The 19,326-nt window shown below is 37.3% G+C and overlaps 2 long non-coding RNA genes across 2 annotated transcripts; both read right to left on the bottom strand.

The window, feature by feature from the left end:
• Window positions 1-14,896: 14,896 nt before the first annotated feature.
• On the bottom strand, window positions 14,897-16,737 carry LOC149649004 (uncharacterized). Its single transcript, XR_016371644.1, has 3 exons — window positions 16,113-16,737; window positions 15,873-16,039; window positions 14,897-15,805 (listed from the first exon to the last, which is right to left on the bottom strand). It is a non-coding gene; the product is annotated as an uncharacterized LOC149649004 (long non-coding RNA).
• Window positions 16,738-17,772: 1,035 nt separating this feature from the next.
• LOC149649005 (uncharacterized) lies at window positions 17,773-18,231 on the bottom strand. Its single transcript, XR_016371645.1, has 3 exons — window positions 18,097-18,231; window positions 17,927-17,990; window positions 17,773-17,870 (listed from the first exon to the last, which is right to left on the bottom strand). It is a non-coding gene; the product is annotated as an uncharacterized LOC149649005 (long non-coding RNA).
• Between the last annotated feature and the right edge of the window lie 1,095 nt (window positions 18,232-19,326).

Below are 19,326 nucleotides of genomic sequence, written 5' to 3' on the forward strand. Positions count from 1 at the left end.
AGTTTCATAACCCTTTCCAGATAATCGTCGTAAAAATCATGGAAATATTTCTGGAAATGCATAATATTTATGATTCGACCTTTTCTAAAGGAAAGTGTCAAAAGTGATCGGTGATCTGCATCGTAATTATTATTATTATTTGCCTGTCTTAAGAATTTTTAGTGGGATTAAAACGTCTGAAAAGAAGAGATCATGTAGAAAGGGAAAACATAATAGTAGAGAGATCCTATAATATTGTGATTTAACAGCGGAATTAATATTTCTTCAAAGACGTAGTGACATACTTTCATGTAGCGTTTAATGTGAAAATCATCTTGGACGAAGACCTTCATGTTGGGCTCCTTCATTAAGTCGTCGAGAGTATAGATTTTTGGGGATGATTGGTAAACGTGGTACGAATACACATTGGCTTTTGTTATTGACACAAATAACACGATTGCGATCCCCAGAGAACCTACGTGTTTCAATGTGAAATGTCTTTCGTATTAATAAGAATATATTCAAGCCTAACATTATTCAAAAACGTTTAGGTAAAATGCAAACTCTTGCCTATTTGCTTTTTTCCAAGGGTTGTTCCCAATTGTGCTAGTTTCCAATACAAAATTTTGACAAGTAGAGCCCACAAGAGTAAAATGAGCAAAGCCTGATAATTATTTTCGGGTTTAATTTTAAGGGTCAGGTTCATTATCAAAATGTTATACCCCATAAGCGGTACTGTTAAACATTCTGGTGACTTTAACATCTTCCGGTCGAAAGTATTTGACCAAAAACGTGTAATATGTGAATTGGATGGGTGGTCCCAGTTGATAACCAGTAGTGTATGCTTTATTATTATGGATATCCCACCAATAGTTAGTTAAATCATATCTCAAGTCGGTATTCTGAAAAAAAGTAAACGCCTAGAGTTTAATCGGTCGGAAATGTGCCGAAGATTATTCAATATTCAAAAATAATATTTTTTTGTCCATACTTCGTTAAAAACTCGTAAACTCTTTAATTTCTCTTCTTACAAAGAAATGAAATTAAAATTCGAATTTTACTTACGAGATTTCCAGCGTCAGGAATTAATTGAAGCTTATTACTGTAATTAATCGAAATTAAAGTCAGGAAGCTTATTTAATTACTGCATGCATTTACGTTTTGAAATTGGTTAAAAATTCCGCTACAACATAATAATATTTAGAAACAGCTTTGAAATTGAATTCGCCCGTATTTTGCATGACGTATGCCTGAAAACAGAAATTTTATCCTTGGAATATAAATGTCGTTATATAAATCACTTTCTCTAGTGTCTTGGAAGCGATCAATTTTTGCAAATGATAATTTTGAAACCTTACCTTATCCAGGGCCATTCTCAAGGTTACATTGGAAAATAACATATTGAATATAGTTGATTACGTTACCCGATAACGCCAAATTATTTGAGTAATATTGATATATTATATTACGTTATTTGATGTTCCCAGACAATTTGTTATTTAGCTTCGAAATTTGGCGAAAATGTGCGAGTTGTCATTTTCCACGGAGACGAGATCTGAATATTTGATGTCATGGGAGTCTGTTTGTTTCGCGAAATGACGATGTCGATCGTTACTTGATTTTAAGGTGTGTCTACATTTGCCAACTTTTGGCCAAGTGTATACTCTACAGTATGCTGTAGCGTATTGAGGCACAATGTCAAAATGCGTTAGAATTATAATCACCATTATCAAGCGCGCACGAATACGTGAGAATGTAGATTGCTATCTTAGAGGATATAAAGAAGAGGAATGGACAGTTTTTGTATTCAGTTATCGTAAAAGTTTTTGTCTAAATATCACTCTCCGCCTCCACACATATACAGTTAAGTAGGTGACATTTTCAACCACTAATGATATGTATTGTACAGAGAAGGTATTGTACCCAAATAGAAAAATCGGTATTGAATAGTAAATATTTGGCGAGATATTCCCTTTTATATTGGTAAACGTTAAAGTGACTACTCCTCTTCTTTATACCCTCTATGCGCTATAAAGGCTCTGATTTAGCAATCTAAGTAAAAGTATACTGGCACGCTATCTGACTCCATTTCCCGTCGAATGACACGCATAGTTCAACAAAATACAAGACAATTAGCGTTGATACATATTCGATCGACGCGACTAGAACAAGTTGGGAAAAAAAAATAAACCTCTGCAAGTCGAGACGCAATTAATGGGTTTTTCTTAAATAATTAAATGAATATAATTGATATACGTTATTTTATATCTAGTTAAATCGTTTTGACAAATTTCATTCTCTAAATCATTTTAAACATAGCTAATGTTGACGTTTGAATTCAAGCGTATCCCTCTATTACAATTTTTAAACATTTAGAGTATATAAGGCGATTGATTCTCAATAAATTAGTAGGAAACCCGCAATTACATGAAGCTTTATATTGCCATCATTATATTTAGCGATGGGGGAAATACTTCTATCATATCCCTTTGAATATGAAGGGAAAGTATATAAATTCGAATTCAATTTAGTTACTTTGGAATGCTTTAAAGAAAAAAATCCCTAGGTTTTGTTTGCAGTGGAAGCACTGCCATTGGGAGGCTAGGCGTTTCTTGTAACCCTAGCCGATCGCCCCGTATTTCTTAATCCTAACGATGGTAATGGGAAGCGAAACATTGCTTCCTGTGAACTCCGATTTGGGAACTGCGAAAGCGGTGACAGACACACACACCTTGACACGTCCAGTGTAATACCTCTCCGTCACGATATCGTCACTTGGAGTTGTAAAAACATTTGATCTGCCCAGGACAATTTATCCAAGTGTCGTGAGTTTACTGGGGTCACCACCCGACTATTTAAAAAAGCGCCCCCTCAGGTCTAAGAACTCTGGGATTTTCACCGTTCTCTGCATGGATTGTTTGTCATCAATCTTGCGGATGGTTTGATATTCCATTTGGGTTGGGAGAATATGCGAAACTTTGTTAAATTCTATGTAAATTGAGGTGCTCTGTCCCTATTCCGCGAGGTACATGTTTCAAACATCCCACCGGGGAATATAAACCAGTCTGGTCACATTTCCTAAAACTAGGGATCCACTTAACAGCATCGTGAAAGGATTTTCAGCTTCAGTCACTTAAGAACCATTTCAATCACATTTAAGTTATTTACCATGGCTTTCAAGTACATTTTAGAGATATGATGTAACTGTTATTCGTTATGTTAGTCATTTCATAGTAATTTTTATTGATATTTATTCATTTGACAACGTTTTCAAAAAGCTTTGATTAGACTAACGACACTTTTATCCGCTTTCTTAGTCATATTAGTTTGCTTTCAATTGAATGTTTTCGTTTCACTGCGTTTTCAAACGCATTTTAGTAAATTAAAGACACTTTCGGCCACTTTTTGAACATTCAACTTCATTATCAGTTTTATTTCAGTAATATAATAACAATTTCAAACACATTTAAGTCGAATAGCGGGGCTTTAAACAGAACTTAATCCTATTTTGGTGTTTTGCCAATACTTACAATTGTACTTTAGTCATTTCATGAACGTACTGCTTTTAGTTCCTTTGAATGCGATTTAATACACATTTTAGTAATTTAACAACACTTGAATAACGTAAGTAATAATGTTAAGCTTAACATAGTATATTCCAATAATATATTTTAAGCCTAACAGTGTATTCCAACACCTCAGTTTCGACTTACGTTAATGATACGGAATTTGAAGCAGGTGTTGCGGAACTATTTAAGATAACGGTGCCGCCGTCATATTCAAGAAATTCAAGCCAATATACTTCAACTTAATGCTTCTAATTATATTTTAAACTTTAGAAATTATTTCAACTAAATATTCACCAATTTCTCTTTATTGAAAATATAGACATATTTCGTAATTTCAAGGATAGTGAAATGTAAATGACGTGTCCGGTGAAGGGGGATAGAAACACTCTCATGGTTAATAAACGGCCTATGCCAATTTCAAAATATTTCCAATTTTAGGAGTTATTTATATTCAAATTTAATACTATTTAACTGAATATATAGGCATATTCCAATTTTTTGGAGTTATTTCAACTTAATATCCGAATTAAATACTCCTAAATATAAACTTTAGAAATTATTTCAACTTAAACCAATTTCTCTTTATTGATAGGCCTATTTCGCATTTCCAAGGATAGGTAATGTAAATAACGAGGTCGGTGAACGGGAATAGAGAAACTCGGATGGTAAATAAACGGCCTATAAGAAACCTAAATTTTAATTACATGTTTTGCCCTTTCACATCACTTTAAATTGAAAATTAGTCTTTTAACAGCACTTTAAACGACTTTTTAGTCTTTTGACGGAACGTTTGATTGGGGTTTAGTTAATTAATTAAACTTTAAGCTACATTTAGCTGCTTAACATCAATATGTCTCACATTTTTATTCATTTTACATCGTTTTCAACTGCATTTAAGTAGAATAGCACGACTTTCATTCTAATTTTTCTCATTCAAGTGTATTTTATGCGAAATGCGTAACTTGTATTTGCATTGTTAATCATTTCACGTCACTTTTTATTGAAACTTATTCATTTGTAACACGCATTTTAAAATTTTCCATATTGTTTTGAGTTCATGTGACCCGACGATAGTGGTGTATCAATTCTTGTTTAAGTTTCAGTATTGGTTGAATTATAGGCTCGTATTTGCATACTAAACCAAAGTATGTAACATAAGCAAATTTGACCCGCCTGTGTTCCAATATTTTTAAATACACCATCATTTGAAAGTCAAATTGTATTTCTCAACTAAGAAAAATCGTTTCATCCATTGTTCGCGATTGACATTTTCAAATTTCACTCCGTTACACTCTACACTTATCAAATTATTAAGGGACTCTGCAAGGATTCGAACTGATAAGATAATCTACCGCGTTGTCTATTTCCTCACCGACCTAGTTGCCAAAAGTCAACATGTCGATTAAAACCCCGAGCCGTGTGTATGACAAGGCTTGGTGATGCGTTCAATTTTCAACTTCAACATCGGAGTTATTATGTGTTCGTATTTACACACAAAAATAATTAACAAATCGTCCCATGTGTTAACAAAAAACCAAAATGCAATCTTAGAGCTTTAGTTAAATTTCGCTATTGCCCCTAAAATATTAAATAAAGAAGACTTCATTACGGAAATTGAAAACGGACTTAATAAACTTAATACTACAGATAAACCCTGCTTAGCACAAAGTGCATTAAAATAATAAAAACTAATAACAAACCTAAACTCAACCTTCCAAGAGAACAATTCTCAGCCCTTAAAGAACTGAAGAACAACCGTGACCTAATTCTAACGCGCGCAGATAAAGGCGGATGCATTGGTTTATTAGACAAAGAAGAATACACACCAGACTTAAACGAACTACTCAGTGACACCAAAACATATAAAGAAATAAAAAGGGACCCGACCAATTCGTTCCACACTAAAGTAAAAAATACGATAAAAGATTGCATTACATTAACACCGATAGAAAATAAACAACTTATCGCCACCCATTATGCCGTCCCTAGAATGTACATTTTGCCAAAAATCCACAAACCAACATTAAAGTTTATACCGATTGTCGAAAATATTAACTCTTCAGCCCAACCCATCGCAAAATTAATTGTTAAAAAACTCGGTTTCCTAGCAAATAAGCACGAACATTCGCTCAACAATTCTAGAGAGTTAATTCAAGAACTTAAAAAAACTAGAAATAAATAAAAACGATTTACTCGTGTCCTTCGACGTAGTTTCGCTCTTAACAAGCGTCCCGGTTAAAATGCCATAGAAACATTACGACAGCGGCTGGTTAACATAAAGCTAAACCTTTTAGAAATAACTGAAATTATCACATTAGTAGAACTATGAGTTAAAACCTCATTTTTTAAAGCAAATGGCAAGGTATACATTCAAATAGAGGGCTCAGCTATGGGATCATCCTTGAGCCCATTACTGTGTGATATATATATATGGACCAATTAGAAAGAATTGCTCTGTTAAATTCCCCATTTAAAGTTGATTTTTGGTGGAGATATGTAGATGATGTACTAGCACTGTGGCGGCATGGCCAGAATAACTTACAAACATTTTTAGAATTTATCATTTCAATAGACCAAGCCATACAATTCACATTAGAAATAGAAAAAAATAGATCAATGCCATTTTTAGACATTCTAATCAAAAAAGAACTGAATAACAAGTTGAGCACCCAAGTATACAGAAAACCTTATTCAGTAGCCATGCCACCACATGCAAACTCTCAGCACCCCCTAAGCCAAAAACTAACCTCCTATTTTTTATTGACCAGGCAACAAAAATTTGCTCCAACCAAGCATATTTTAACCAAGAAATTTTGACAATTCTATATTAAATAGAGGCATCGACCGAATAACCCACAGAAACTTCATAGAAAAAACACCACTTTCAAAAACGAATTTAAATCCGCTGAATACATTATACTCCTTTACTTGGACAACATCTCAAACAAAATAGGCAATGAGTTCAGTAAAATGAAGTAAAAACCCATTTATAAACCCATTAATAAATTAAATAACAATCTCATACCACTTAAAGAAAAAGTCAACCCTTTAGACAATTACGGTGTTTATAAAATTAATTGTAGCTGCGATAGATTTTACATTGGCCAGACAAAACGTAACTTAAAATATAGACTCAACGAACATAAGGCCGATGTCCGAAACAGAACAGCCACATCTGCCTTAGCTGAACACATTGCCGACACCAACCATAAACCCGGTTTTGAAACTACAAAAATTATCAGCAAAACAGACAATTACCTAAAATTAAACATAAGGGAATCCATTGAAATATTAAAAAGTACAACACTAAACCCAAACTGTATACTTAAGAGAGACGACGGCCCAGGTAGCATTATAGCACAAATATGGCCTCACAGCCCGATATTCTGAGTAATTAACCAATAATCTAAATAAAAAAATAACATAAAAAATTAGAACCACTTAAATCTAAAATATTAAAAATCACGTGTACCTTTAAAACATTAGCTTAAAATATTAGTGTAATTTAAAAAATACAAGATTTCGTAGAATGTACTGCTAACCGTCAGTCTCAGACCTGAAGAAGCCTCCGAATGGGTCGGCGTATCCAGGGACGTGTACAGCGGTAGAGAGATACAGCAAAGATCATTCAGAACCAGAATACACGCCCCAGGTCTAGCAGCAGTTTAGTCGCGTCAGGACCGAGGATTTTGCCATGGCAAATCTACGGTTCTTGAATGAGGGCCAGATCAAGACCCTCTATAGCAAACCTCCAGCAGAGTACCCAGAGGCCGCCTTATTATGGTGCAGATTGATTTGAATCGCACGTGGCGTGCCCATGGTCCCTAAGAGAGGGGTTCAGAAGGGACCTAGCTACACCTCATCAGTCTCGAGAGGGCTAGTGGGACCTCCCCCCGACAGGCAAGCTCCCAGTCCCAAGATCCTCCCCCTCATCAGGACCACTAGAACGCACATCGGCTGGATCCCGAAGGGTCCCATACGATTCTTCCAGTAGGGTGGACTCATCCATGGAAGAACTGACATCCGAATGAGCCTCCCCTCTCCCTCTGTGCCTAGAGCGACACCAGCGAGCTCCACAGCGTGATTCCCCATCTCGCTAGTCTCACCCCCTGCCGTAGACTCGGCCGCAGTGGTTTTGGTGGTTTCCGTGTTCTGAAGGAGTTTGAAGGAACCCTTGTCCACTCCAGTGAAGCCCACGAAGCCAGCATTCTTAATGGCGTCCAACGACGATCCATCAATGGACAGTACCCAGTACCGTACGGCCCTGTCCACGTATGTCCGGATACATTTCCAATATTCGGTTGCAAAGCCTTCGTTAAGGGCCTTTAGGCGCCGGAACAGCACCGCCGGTTCTTTGGTGATCTGGTCCCTGGTGCGGAACATTACCTTAAACGGCTTAGGGAGTTCGCTAGCTCTCATTACTGAGAGCACCGCATCCCCCACCACCGAGTAGGCAAAGTTCTCCTTCAGCCATTGACCAGTGAACGTATCCTCACAGGACTAAACCAGGGCTCCGGCCGTCAGGCTAAAATTCGCAAGGCGCGGTAGACGGCTCCCCGAAGGTATCCCATCCAGCGCCCCTAGAATCGCCTTCTGGATGACCGCCTTCGGATAGCCTTTTTTAACAATGGCCGTCTTTTCTGCGCTGGCGGCGTCACTATAGGACTTAGCCTTTTTTGCCGCCGCCTGCGAGGTGCTGGGAGAGGGAGTCGAGTCCTCCGTTCTAGGCCTCTTCAATTGGGTGCCACGTGCCACCGCACCCCCAGCGGGGGTGGAGACCGCTTCAGAACCCGGTTTAGCCTTTTCCCGAGCAATCTGCCGTTTGAGCCGGCGTCGCTTGGTACGTTTCGAAGCCTTAGGGGCTGGGTGGAGACAGTCACACGCACCGATGAATCGGAGCGAGTATCGCTGGATCCAGGCCCTAGCTTTGTGGTATCAGTGAGGGTTCTGCCAGGAGCAGACCCCTGCACTGTAGTTTTAGCAGTTTTTAAATTGGTATTTGTATAGAATCCATAAGAATCCCACGAGTAAGGGGGTAAGTAAAAGGTCACCACCCGATAGTCCCCCACCCGGGTGGAAGGCTAGATACAAAGGGGTGTCACCTGGTCCCCCGAGGGGATCGTTAGCGATACCGTAGTTTTACTTCCCCAGTACCATGCAGCCCTCGGCACGATGCCTCAACACCTTGGCTTGAGAAGGACGCGTATCCGCTTAGCCCACACAACGTAGTGATTACCACCTCTGACCACCGAGGAGGTGTGATACTTCGCATTGATGAGGACCCAAGCTAGCGTGTGTAAAGTTAAGAACGCGAGCGGGAAGCCAAAGCAAGGGGGGAAAGAGAGAACACTCCATCTAGCTCTCGTCCCCAACTTCGAGACCCCAAAACTCACTAACTAAGCCGATGATTTTTTCCCTTTAACCATGCATGTTGATATTTTGCATTATTACAAATTGGTTTTACCTCTACTAGAACACCGAATATAAGCCATTGTTAAAGTGGCGCCATTGTAAAACCGGCAGTTCCTCCTATAAATCAATAAGTTTTAAAATCCCGTTGAATTTTAAGCATTTACCTCGCTTTTACCGTCACATGCTATATACTTTTCCCATTTGCATTTGTAATAAGATTAAACCTTCATATTACCCCGTAACATACGAAATTAAATTCTTTTATGATTGGGGATAAGTTTGCCATAATGGATAAAAACCTATGCAAACTACGTTGGGGCCTTTTTAAACAACAGCATTAAGGAAAATACTGTTTGCGTGACGGCGAGGAGAACACTCATGCAGGACCAAAGTCTTTTTATTGTTTTGCGGGTTCTTGTTCTTTAAATTAAAATACGTCTGGATATAGACGTAATAATATCGAGTTTTTCCTGCCGGTGTTTAATCTGCACAATAGAAAATTTAATCCAGAACTTAGGTGTATTTCGCGTTAAAAGCACGGTTTGCTTAAAGAGTCCCGTTGTAACTGTTGACAAAATAGCAGTGCTTGAGGAGGTGTTTTTTCTTCTAAATAATAAATGCATTACTTAATACTCTTTAAGTTTATTTCTATATCCTGGATCTATATTTCCACACACACACAGCAGCCCTTAACATTATGTATTAATTATGTAAAACTGTTATTGTTAATTTGTTTAACTATATATTTTACTCTTTAGATTGGATGGAGAAAATGATATTGATGAGCAAAATTTGAAAAGTTGCTATTCAAAATCGAATCCTACTTCCTCAGGTTTGTTTTTAAAGCAAATACCCAGGCATAAACTAACATTAAAAATGTTGATGACAATTGTAGGATCAGTACAAGATGTATATATTGGTTTATTGGTCGTCAACATTGATCAAATTCGAGAGGATTCTATGGTAATGTTTAATAAACCCAAACATAAGTACAATATCTTTTTACTAATATTTTCATTCAGGAATTCCGGTTGCATTGTTATTTGTTCACCAAGTGAATTAATCAGCGGATGAACATCACCGTAGGAAATCAGTTATTTCCAGTTCAAATTCCGGATAAATTGACTGACTGCATGTGGAAACCCGAAGTTTACTTTCCAAACACGTTAGATGTTAAAACATTCGACTCGGTTGTTTCAAATAGATGCCATAAATTGTTAGGAGAGAGAGCAATACTTAGCTATGAAAGGTAATTAGAATTATCATGAGTGAATCATATATTAAATACCTAGGGAGCTAGCATATGATTCACTGTAGATAATATGCTACTATATTGCAAAAGCGCCACATCTATTCATTGTAGATTCATGTTTCGAGTATCATGTCCGATGCAATTTTCCCTATATCCATTCGATTCTCAACACTGTGTCTTAAGGATTGGCTTAGGAATAATTCTTGATGTTTAATTTCTTAGCGAGTACTACCTTTTGTCTACTTCAGTGAGAAGTCCTGATAGCAAAGTTCTTCTGCATTGGGATGAAAGCATTGGAGACCGAGGTATTTGCTTTTTCTACGAAATGCAACCATTACAGTTTCGATTCTCAAAACCAGAAGCGGGTTACAATACTGAAAAGTGGGTTACAGGTACGTACTCATGAACTAGAAAGGTTATGCTTGTCGTGGGAAAACTGTCCAATATCTGCCCGCAGTTATAGAAGCCTTTAAATAGAGATTACCATGCCACTTTCTTATCAGGAAACTTTACCGAACTCCGTGGAAATGTCATTTTTCATAGAAGTCTTACTGGAAGTTTCCTCAACTTTTACGTGCCAAGTAGTTCGTGGTAGTTCTGTCATGGATATCATTTTACATTGATGTGGAAGCTGTTCCCGCACGAAGTACCCTGAGCGTTACTGCTCTTTTAACCATCAGCACGCAAATGTGACATTCCAGGGATTGTTTGCCACCAGTCCAGTACATAACCAGCATGGATGTTTGGCTGCTTTTCTGTCTGGAGTTCAGTATCGCTTACTCTTTTACAATGCGGTTGAAGAAAAATACACTCTTACGTCATGAACCAAAAGTAAGACTTCCATTGACAAGGTACTAGATTTGAATTTTACTTTAACTGGGAACCTATCAATAGCCGCATCAGGGTGGTACTGTTCTGGCAAAGAAGTCAGCAAGTTGGAGAGTTGAACCGGATGCTGATAAGGAAAAAAGGACTATGGTAGCAGTACATGTCAGAGCTTTAAAAATAACCCTGAAAAGTTGGATTTAATATCCCGTTGGGTTTTTCCGCTGATTATGATCAGTTTTTCAGTCATTTATTTTGTCATTCTTTTCGACAAATCAGAAATACTGTTATCTTAATTACCATTAAAATATAAAAACAAATGTGTAAAGAAACACTTTACCTAAACGCAATAGAAAATTTGCCTCATTGCCGGTTAAAACCGGCTCAGCTCTCACACTCATAACAATTACCAAATTTAAGAGAATTTTTCGCATCTTGGCTAAATAGATAATAATAAAAATCTGTCTTAGTGGACAAAGACTAGAAAAAGTAAAAGATAGGATTAAATAAATTTAGTTCATATACTGAAATTTTTCACTTTTAATGTCACACACCAAAATTTCATTTGTCGAAATCATATTATCAAAACATTCTGTATTATTTTCGAAAAATCACGTATGAAGAAGACAGATTATTCAATTTATATAACGTTTCGGTATTAATAATATTAGCATGAAAAGGATTAGAATAGATAGCTTTGTAAGGAGGATATGCGTTATTTTCAAGGTTTCTGTTTTCGAACTATGAAAGAAAGGGTGTTTCAACGGAACTAAATAAAACCGAAGGACGAAACTTCATCTTTCTTCACGACTGTCCATTTAAATGCCGCTGTAGGGTGCTTTCGCTCTATGTCTGCACTTATACAACCAAGGTTCCATTGGTTCCCACTTTTGCGTCGACTATTGATAATTATTAAGTCAATAGTTTATTTTCGATAAAGGGACTATAAAAATCTTTTACATGATATTGCTTGTTATGAAAACTATTTTATAAGTTGCAGTTGAAGTAGTTTTGGCGTGACGTTTACTTGCTGCTTTACAAAGAACACACTGTAGAGCAAACGGCTGTTACGAAACACTTAAATGGACACCCACAAGTTTGCTGTGTCTCTTTAATATTAATTGGGCTTACGCTCCACTATTAAAGCGTATAATATTTGAGTTAAACGTTACTATTCTTTAAATATCCATAATCAGCAATATTTTCTTTTCAATCAAGGACTACAATGGACAGCAAGCGTAAATGCAAATGATATCGCATGTGTTTGTTATTTTAAGGGAGCTACCTTAGATAAGACTTCAAACTGGTTTTAATGCATAGTAATGCTTAGAAACGATCCCATGCCTTCAACCGGGAACCTATACACTTAAAGCTTAGGACAACCTTATAATGCAACTGATGCGAAATTGAGGAGTCCGAACTCTGAGTACGACATGTTTGGCCCTTCTTAGTACGATGCACCATTTTGCTTAGGTCAGTTAGGTCATTTCTTTCTTCTTACCTCGTTACTAATTGACTCAGCACACTCAATCTCTTTTCATAGCCCACTCGATCCACACTAGGCAAAAGAAGCTCGCGACCGATAGCGTGGAAAGAGTGGGCTATGATCTCAGAGTCTCTCTTTGTTCAAGCCTCGCTGCTGAGAGTACCCCTTGTTTAACCTTTCTCCGTTAAAAGAATAAATTACATTTAGAACGCGATTAATTGTGATTAAAGTGAAAACAGTTTCATTTCAGAAGTGTTTCTTAAAACTATTCAAATTGAAATTACATTAGTTCTGATATACTTGACCGGATTGGTTTGCAAACTTTGTAAAATTTAGTCTAAGCCTTTGCTTAAAACAAATAAGGCGTTTCTCGATTGTAAAGGTAAGACATATCGTTCACTGGGTTTCGTGTTTCAAAGATAATTTATTCATTTTCGATTTACAGTTAAATGCATTTTAGCGTGAATTTATATTTTTGTTTTGATTAATTGTTGGGCTTATTTTACTTTGAATGAAGCCACGTTCACTAGCGTAAATATTTCCCAACAGACTACAGCTGGTACGTTTGCTATCTATTTGCGTAAAACAAAAACAAATATCCATTTTAGTAAACAATCATTGGTATGAAATTTCGGGCTTTTCTATTGCCAGGCCTATCGTAACATTGTTAGTACGACAGCAGTTACCACAAATACAAGTGGATTTTTTGTTCCGAATCTTAAATTTACTTCGAAACGGTATACGCACTAAATACCCTCAAGACCGAAACCCCAGGTCATAATCCCCACTATTGAAAACAAAATAAAACACCCCTCCTTAGACAAAATCCCCGGTCGCTTTCCCCCATTCTCTAGGCAAAATCCCCCGGTCATTTTCCCTCATCCTAGACGAAAGTAAAGCCGCCCCCCATTCTCATTGCAAAATCCTCTGGTCCGTTTCGCCTATCCTAGAAGAGAGAAAATCCCCATTCTCTAGGCAAAATCCCCGGTCATTTCCCTCATCCTAGAAGAAAGTAAAGCCCCCATTCTCAAGGCAAAGTCACCCGGTCATTTCCCTCATCCTAGAAGAAAGTCAAGCCCCCCATTCTCAAGGCAAAATCCCCCGGTCATTTTTCCTCATCCAAGAAGAAAGTAAAGCCCCCATTCTCATTGCAAAATCCTCTGGTCCGTTTCGCCTATCCTAGAAGAGAGTAAACCCCCATTCTCTAGGCAAAATCCCCCGGTCATTTCCCTCATCCTAGAAGAAAGTAAAGCCCCCCATTCTCAAGGCAAAATCCCCCGGTTATTTCCCTCATTCTAGAAGAAAGTAAAGCCCCCCATTCTCAAGGCAAAATCCCCCGGTCATTTTTCCTCATCCAAGAAGAAAGTAAAGCCCCCATTCTCAAGGCAAAATCCCCCGGTCATTTCCCTCATCTTAGAAGAAAGTAAAGCCCCCCATTCTCAAGGCAAAATCCCCCGGTCATTTTTCCTCATCCAAGAAGAAAGTAAAGCCCCCATCCTCAAGGCAAAATCCCCCGGTCATTTCCCTCATCCTAGAAGAAAGTAAAGCCCCCATTCTCAAGGCAAAATCCCCCGGTCATTTTCCCGCTATCCTAGAAACACCTCACTTGGATAGACTATTGGATTTCTTACGTACGGTTTCAGTGTTACTTTTGCCAATTAATGCTAAAAAAAATTCCTTTTTATATAAAAATATTTTATTATCATAGGCAATTATTTGTTGAACTCCTTAAGGTTTTGAAATATGTAGAGCGCCAATAAATTGATAAAAGAGGCAAACAAGGTAGAGACTGCGGCAGTTTTAATCATAGACATTAGAATACTATTAATAACCTAGCGGCAGACGGAGAAACTAAAAATCGAAATAATTCAAAAAGGCGGGAAATTTAAGTTGCGTTTTCAGCATTTTCAAACTTTTAACGCTTTTCGCATCGTAAAAATAGATGATTTACTGGATTTACTTTGAAATTTTTTTGTTTTTTTAAAGATTAATGATTTATTTTGTACATTTCAATTAAATAAAAACCTGAATTTTGGCACATATGTGAAAGTTAGTTTATAAATTTAAAAATGTTTAAAATTTGCTTGGTTCCCGAATGTAGAAGCATTTCAACATCAAATAAAACATCATTTCACAGGCATGTTTTTTTATTTTTGTGTGTTTTATTTCATAATTAATACTCGCTGTTTTACTGTTATTAAGATTCCCACTTTCAAACAAATTGCTATGCCGTAAATGGCTTGCTGCCATCAAACGGTCAGACTTAGCCCCCGGTAGTAATAATTTCGTTTGCGGTGATCACTTTCGGGAAAGTGACTTTCGCGTACGTGGAGACAGTAACAAACGGAAATTTCTAAAGGAAGACGCAATACCTTCATTGTTTTACTTAAGATTTAATGAATCTGGTTCAAAAGTATACATAATGATTGTATAAAGTGTAATTCGGAATTCCAATACATTATACGTGATCTAATAGCGCACCTATAGCAAACATGACAAGAGAGGTTTAGCACAGAGCCATGCATTGCCTAGTTCAGTCGTGACCCAACATCTCCCACCACCAAATACATCAATCCCTGATATCTGTTTCTATAGCAATGGAGTAGTCATTAGTCAAGCTAACAATCACCCAGAAGTAAATATTTTCACAATATTTAATGTCAGTTTTGTTAATGTTATTTGAAATGAAAAGCGTGCGGGAATTGCGGAGAACACTTCAAATGAGGTCGCGATAAATGAAGCTTCTCATATAAGCATAGATATAATTGAGAATATCAATGATGCAATGTATGCACAAGAAGATAGTGAAAATCAGGAGATGCCAAGAATAACAGACAATGACGATCATGTAGGTGGCTGAGCTTCGAATAATTACTCTATTAGTTCATTTAGTAAGTCTCTTTTATGGGTTTTTGAAGACATATTTCAGGAACCGCAGTAGTGTTCAATCTTCATCGGGTCATCAAATAGTAAAAGTAGATGTTAGAAATCTCAATTATATTAAACTTGTGGTTAAATAATAACATTAAATTCACTTAAAATTAAATATTACTTAATAGAAATCTAGTCAAACATCCATGCACTCAATGGCCCTCGAAAATGCACTACAAAAAGAGAAAAAAAAGAATCTATCACTTCGCAAAAAACTTAAGATGGCTTATCAGACAAGGCAGCGAAATTATTTGAAGATTTCTTCACTTAAAGATGTGCTCCGAGAATTGAAAAAGCAAAATCTTCTTTTAGAAGAAAATGCACTGGACATTCAAGAGCGATTCGGACCTACTGCAAAAGAAATGTTTAAAATTTTAAGACATTCAGGATTGAAAAACAAAACCAAGCAAAAATATACTCAAGAAATTCGAAGCTTTGCCATGACGGTCCACTTCTATTCGCCTAAAGCGTATGAATTTTTAAGGAAAACGTTTTGTTTGCCCCATCCAAACACCTTACGTGAATGGACAAATAAAATTGATGGCCAACCCGGGTTCACTGCCGAAAGCTTCGGGTTTATCAAATCTGAGGTGGAAAAATCAAAACATCCAATATTAATAGCGCTCTCCTTGGATGAAATGTCTATTAAAAAACATACGGAATGGACAGGAAAAGAGTTTTCCGGCTATGTTAACTTGGGGTTAGGCCATTGCGCTCAAGATTCCGATGAAATTGCAACATCAGCCCTAGTTTTCATGGCCGTTGCTATAAATGCACATTGGAAATTGCCAGTAGGCTATTTCCTGGTTCATGGAACCCCCAGCTCCATGTTGAAAACTCTGGTAACAGAGTGTATTTTCAATATACACAAAACCGGGGCTAAATGTGTCGCTCTTGTCTGTGATGGGCTAAAAAGCAACCTCACAATGGCTCAATTACTTGGAGTTATAATCTCGAAAGATTTTATACAGAGCAGTTTCCCGAACCCTGGTACTATATCGTTTTTGGCCTTGTTCTTTAGACTTTACTTGAGGTGTACACTGTTTCTGACTCAGTTATTTTACACCATTCAGCAGATACTAGTGAGAAGGTATATTTTATTCTCGACGCATGCCACATGCTGAAACTTATGAGAAATTTATGGGAGCACTATGGTGTTTTGCTTGACCAACGCACTGGCGAAGTACAAAAAAATCAACTCTTTTCTAAAGTTATATAATGTTAACAATGCGTATTTATTTAGCGAATTGACTGGGGATATGTAGCCATCTTACATAGCTACCAAGATTACGAGGTTTAACCTTGGCAAACAAGCTTACTAAATTTCACATAAATTTTAACAGCCAAAAAATGAAAGTAAACTTGGCAGCGCAAACCATTAGCAGCTCTGTATCGAAGAGTATAGAGTTGTTGAAGGAGGCTGGGGGTCCAGTATTCCAAGAAAGTGGCCCAACATCAAAATTTATATCATGTATTGATAGGTAGATAGAATTTTTTACCTTTATTATGTCTTGAGACATTCGACATATCTTTCCTCTCTTGGACTTCCACAGATTGTTTGATGTTCTAAATTCGAGAAACCCTATGAGTAAAGGTTTTAAGGCAGCAATTAGACCTTCAAATTTCAAAATTACAAAAAGGGATCTTTTAAAGACAAAGGAACTTCTTCTAAATTTGACTGACACCGAAGGCAACTTAATTCTAGAAAGTGCCATGAAAACCGCCATTTTGGGATTTTCAGTTACAATTCACAGTGTCTTAGAAATTGCGGAGAAATATATTACACCGAATGATGCACCACTAAAGTATTTGTTAAAAACACTAGATCTCTTTTGATCAATATCAAAACCACTCATTCCTTTTGAAGGTACCTTTTAACTTACAAACTGTCCCAAGACCATCTTGAATTGTATTTCAATACAATTCGACAAAGAGGAAGCTGGAACAATAATACAAGCTGTCGTCAATTCACTGCAGCATACAAAAACACCCTTGTGACTAAAGTTGAATCATCAAAAAGTGGAAATGTTGTTGCTTTAGACAACACTCAACGTTCCAAATCTGTGTGAGAGTTTAACTCCGAACAGAGAAACTAATGTTGGTTCAGATGATGCCAATGATTTAGATGACCCTGATGTCTTTATTGCATTTCTAAATGATGAAAAATCAACATCAAACGTATTTAGGGAAAATATAGTTTACTATATGAGTGGTTTCGTAGTAAAGAAATTGCAAAAAGAACTAAAATGCAAAATATGCTTAGGCGCCACAATTGAAAGTGAAATTGAACCAAATAACCCATACAAGCTTTTCTTACATTTGAAAGACAACGGTGGGCTTCGTCATCCCTCAGATGATGTAGTAAAGATTTGTGGTTTAACAGAGAAAGCGTTGCGGTATTTTGGTCCAATTAAAACTGCGGCAAAAAACATTGACTTGAGAATTGAGTGCTTGGTTCTCCTCAATACAGACATATTTTCATCATTAGCCGAACATATGTTTGACGATGAATTGGGCTCCCAACATCATGTCAACGCTTTAATAAAACGAATTGTCAAAATTTACTTAAAAATTCGTTTACATAAAATCAGCAAAGACATTAACAATGAACTTAAAAAAGAAGCTGTAAGGAAAAAACTTACCAAATTAATCCTTTTTCAAGGGCAGTAAAGTGTTGCAAAGGCTAACAGTTTGTTAAAGAATAAAATATATATTCCTCTCTCTCCCCAGAGAAACACTATTATAGTTACTTTCCATTGATTTCATTTTTATCTTGAACATAAATATATAAATTAATTCGAAAATTTAATTAAAATAAATAATACCCGGGCCAACAGCATAATTAAACTCCACGTGTTCCAAGATCCGTTTCCTCTCTCCGCATTTTTCGTTCGTGACGCTGGTGCGCATGACTTAAATAAGTTAACCAATCATATTCCAAAATTAAATTAAAAAAATATATTTTAGTTACCGCCGCCGCCGCAGAGTGTCGCATGGCCTTTTTTTCCCCATATGACGTAAAATACATAAATGCTGTGACGTCAGCAACAATCGGCCTCAATTGCGGGAATTCAACAGTGACTCTATGTATCTCTATGTTACACGTATTTGAGGCTAAGGCCTAGAGGGCCGTGCACTCGAGCACAAAAACTCGCGGATATTTTAAATTCTGAAGATCCTGAAGTTTTTTGTCTCTTTGCGGTTGCTGACAACCGATGTTGTAACAGAGTATATACAGAATACACCACTTTGACATTACCTAGGGCGCCACAGCGGGCTACTGCGAACTAGTACTTATTAAGATGGGCAGGGAAAAACCGCGTGGGGTTGCGCTTTTGCTAGTAGGGGTAACAAAGAGCAGTTTCCAGTCTTTCCCCTTGAGGCGCTTCGAGCGCGGGGCATCGGGCATGCGCACAACAGAATGTCGAAGTGGTGTATTAGCTGTCGTTCGAGATAGGGAGTTGCCTATCCTATGGCGTGAAAACTAATTTCCTCACGCGCATTCTTTATCCATGGTCACACTAACAGCTTCTAAAAAAAGGATCCCGTACCTTTGAGAGCAGGGCAATCCCTTATAAAATGCCCTTGTTTTTTACACGAGTAACACACTCGCGGACGCCTCCCCCACGTTTATCAACACCTCCTCGACCACCACGACCGCCGCGACCGCCTTTACCACCTCGACCGCCGCGACCACCTCGAATTCCATTGTTTGTTACGTAAACGTTACCGCCTATCTTCCAGTTGTCCATTTTCTAAGCCTTGGCCGGTTAACAAGGAATTAAAAAAATCACAATTTAACAACAAAATGTGCTCCCTATCAATTTTCAAACTAGATCATATAAATAAACTTTTAAGTTGTTAAATATATG

Source organism: Phalangium opilio, unplaced genomic scaffold (genome assembly GCF_054372755.1).
Source record: "Phalangium opilio isolate 3A_F unplaced genomic scaffold, DU_Popi_V2 ptg000088l_1, whole genome shotgun sequence".
Taxonomy (NCBI): Eukaryota; Metazoa; Arthropoda; class Arachnida; order Opiliones; family Phalangiidae; genus Phalangium; species Phalangium opilio.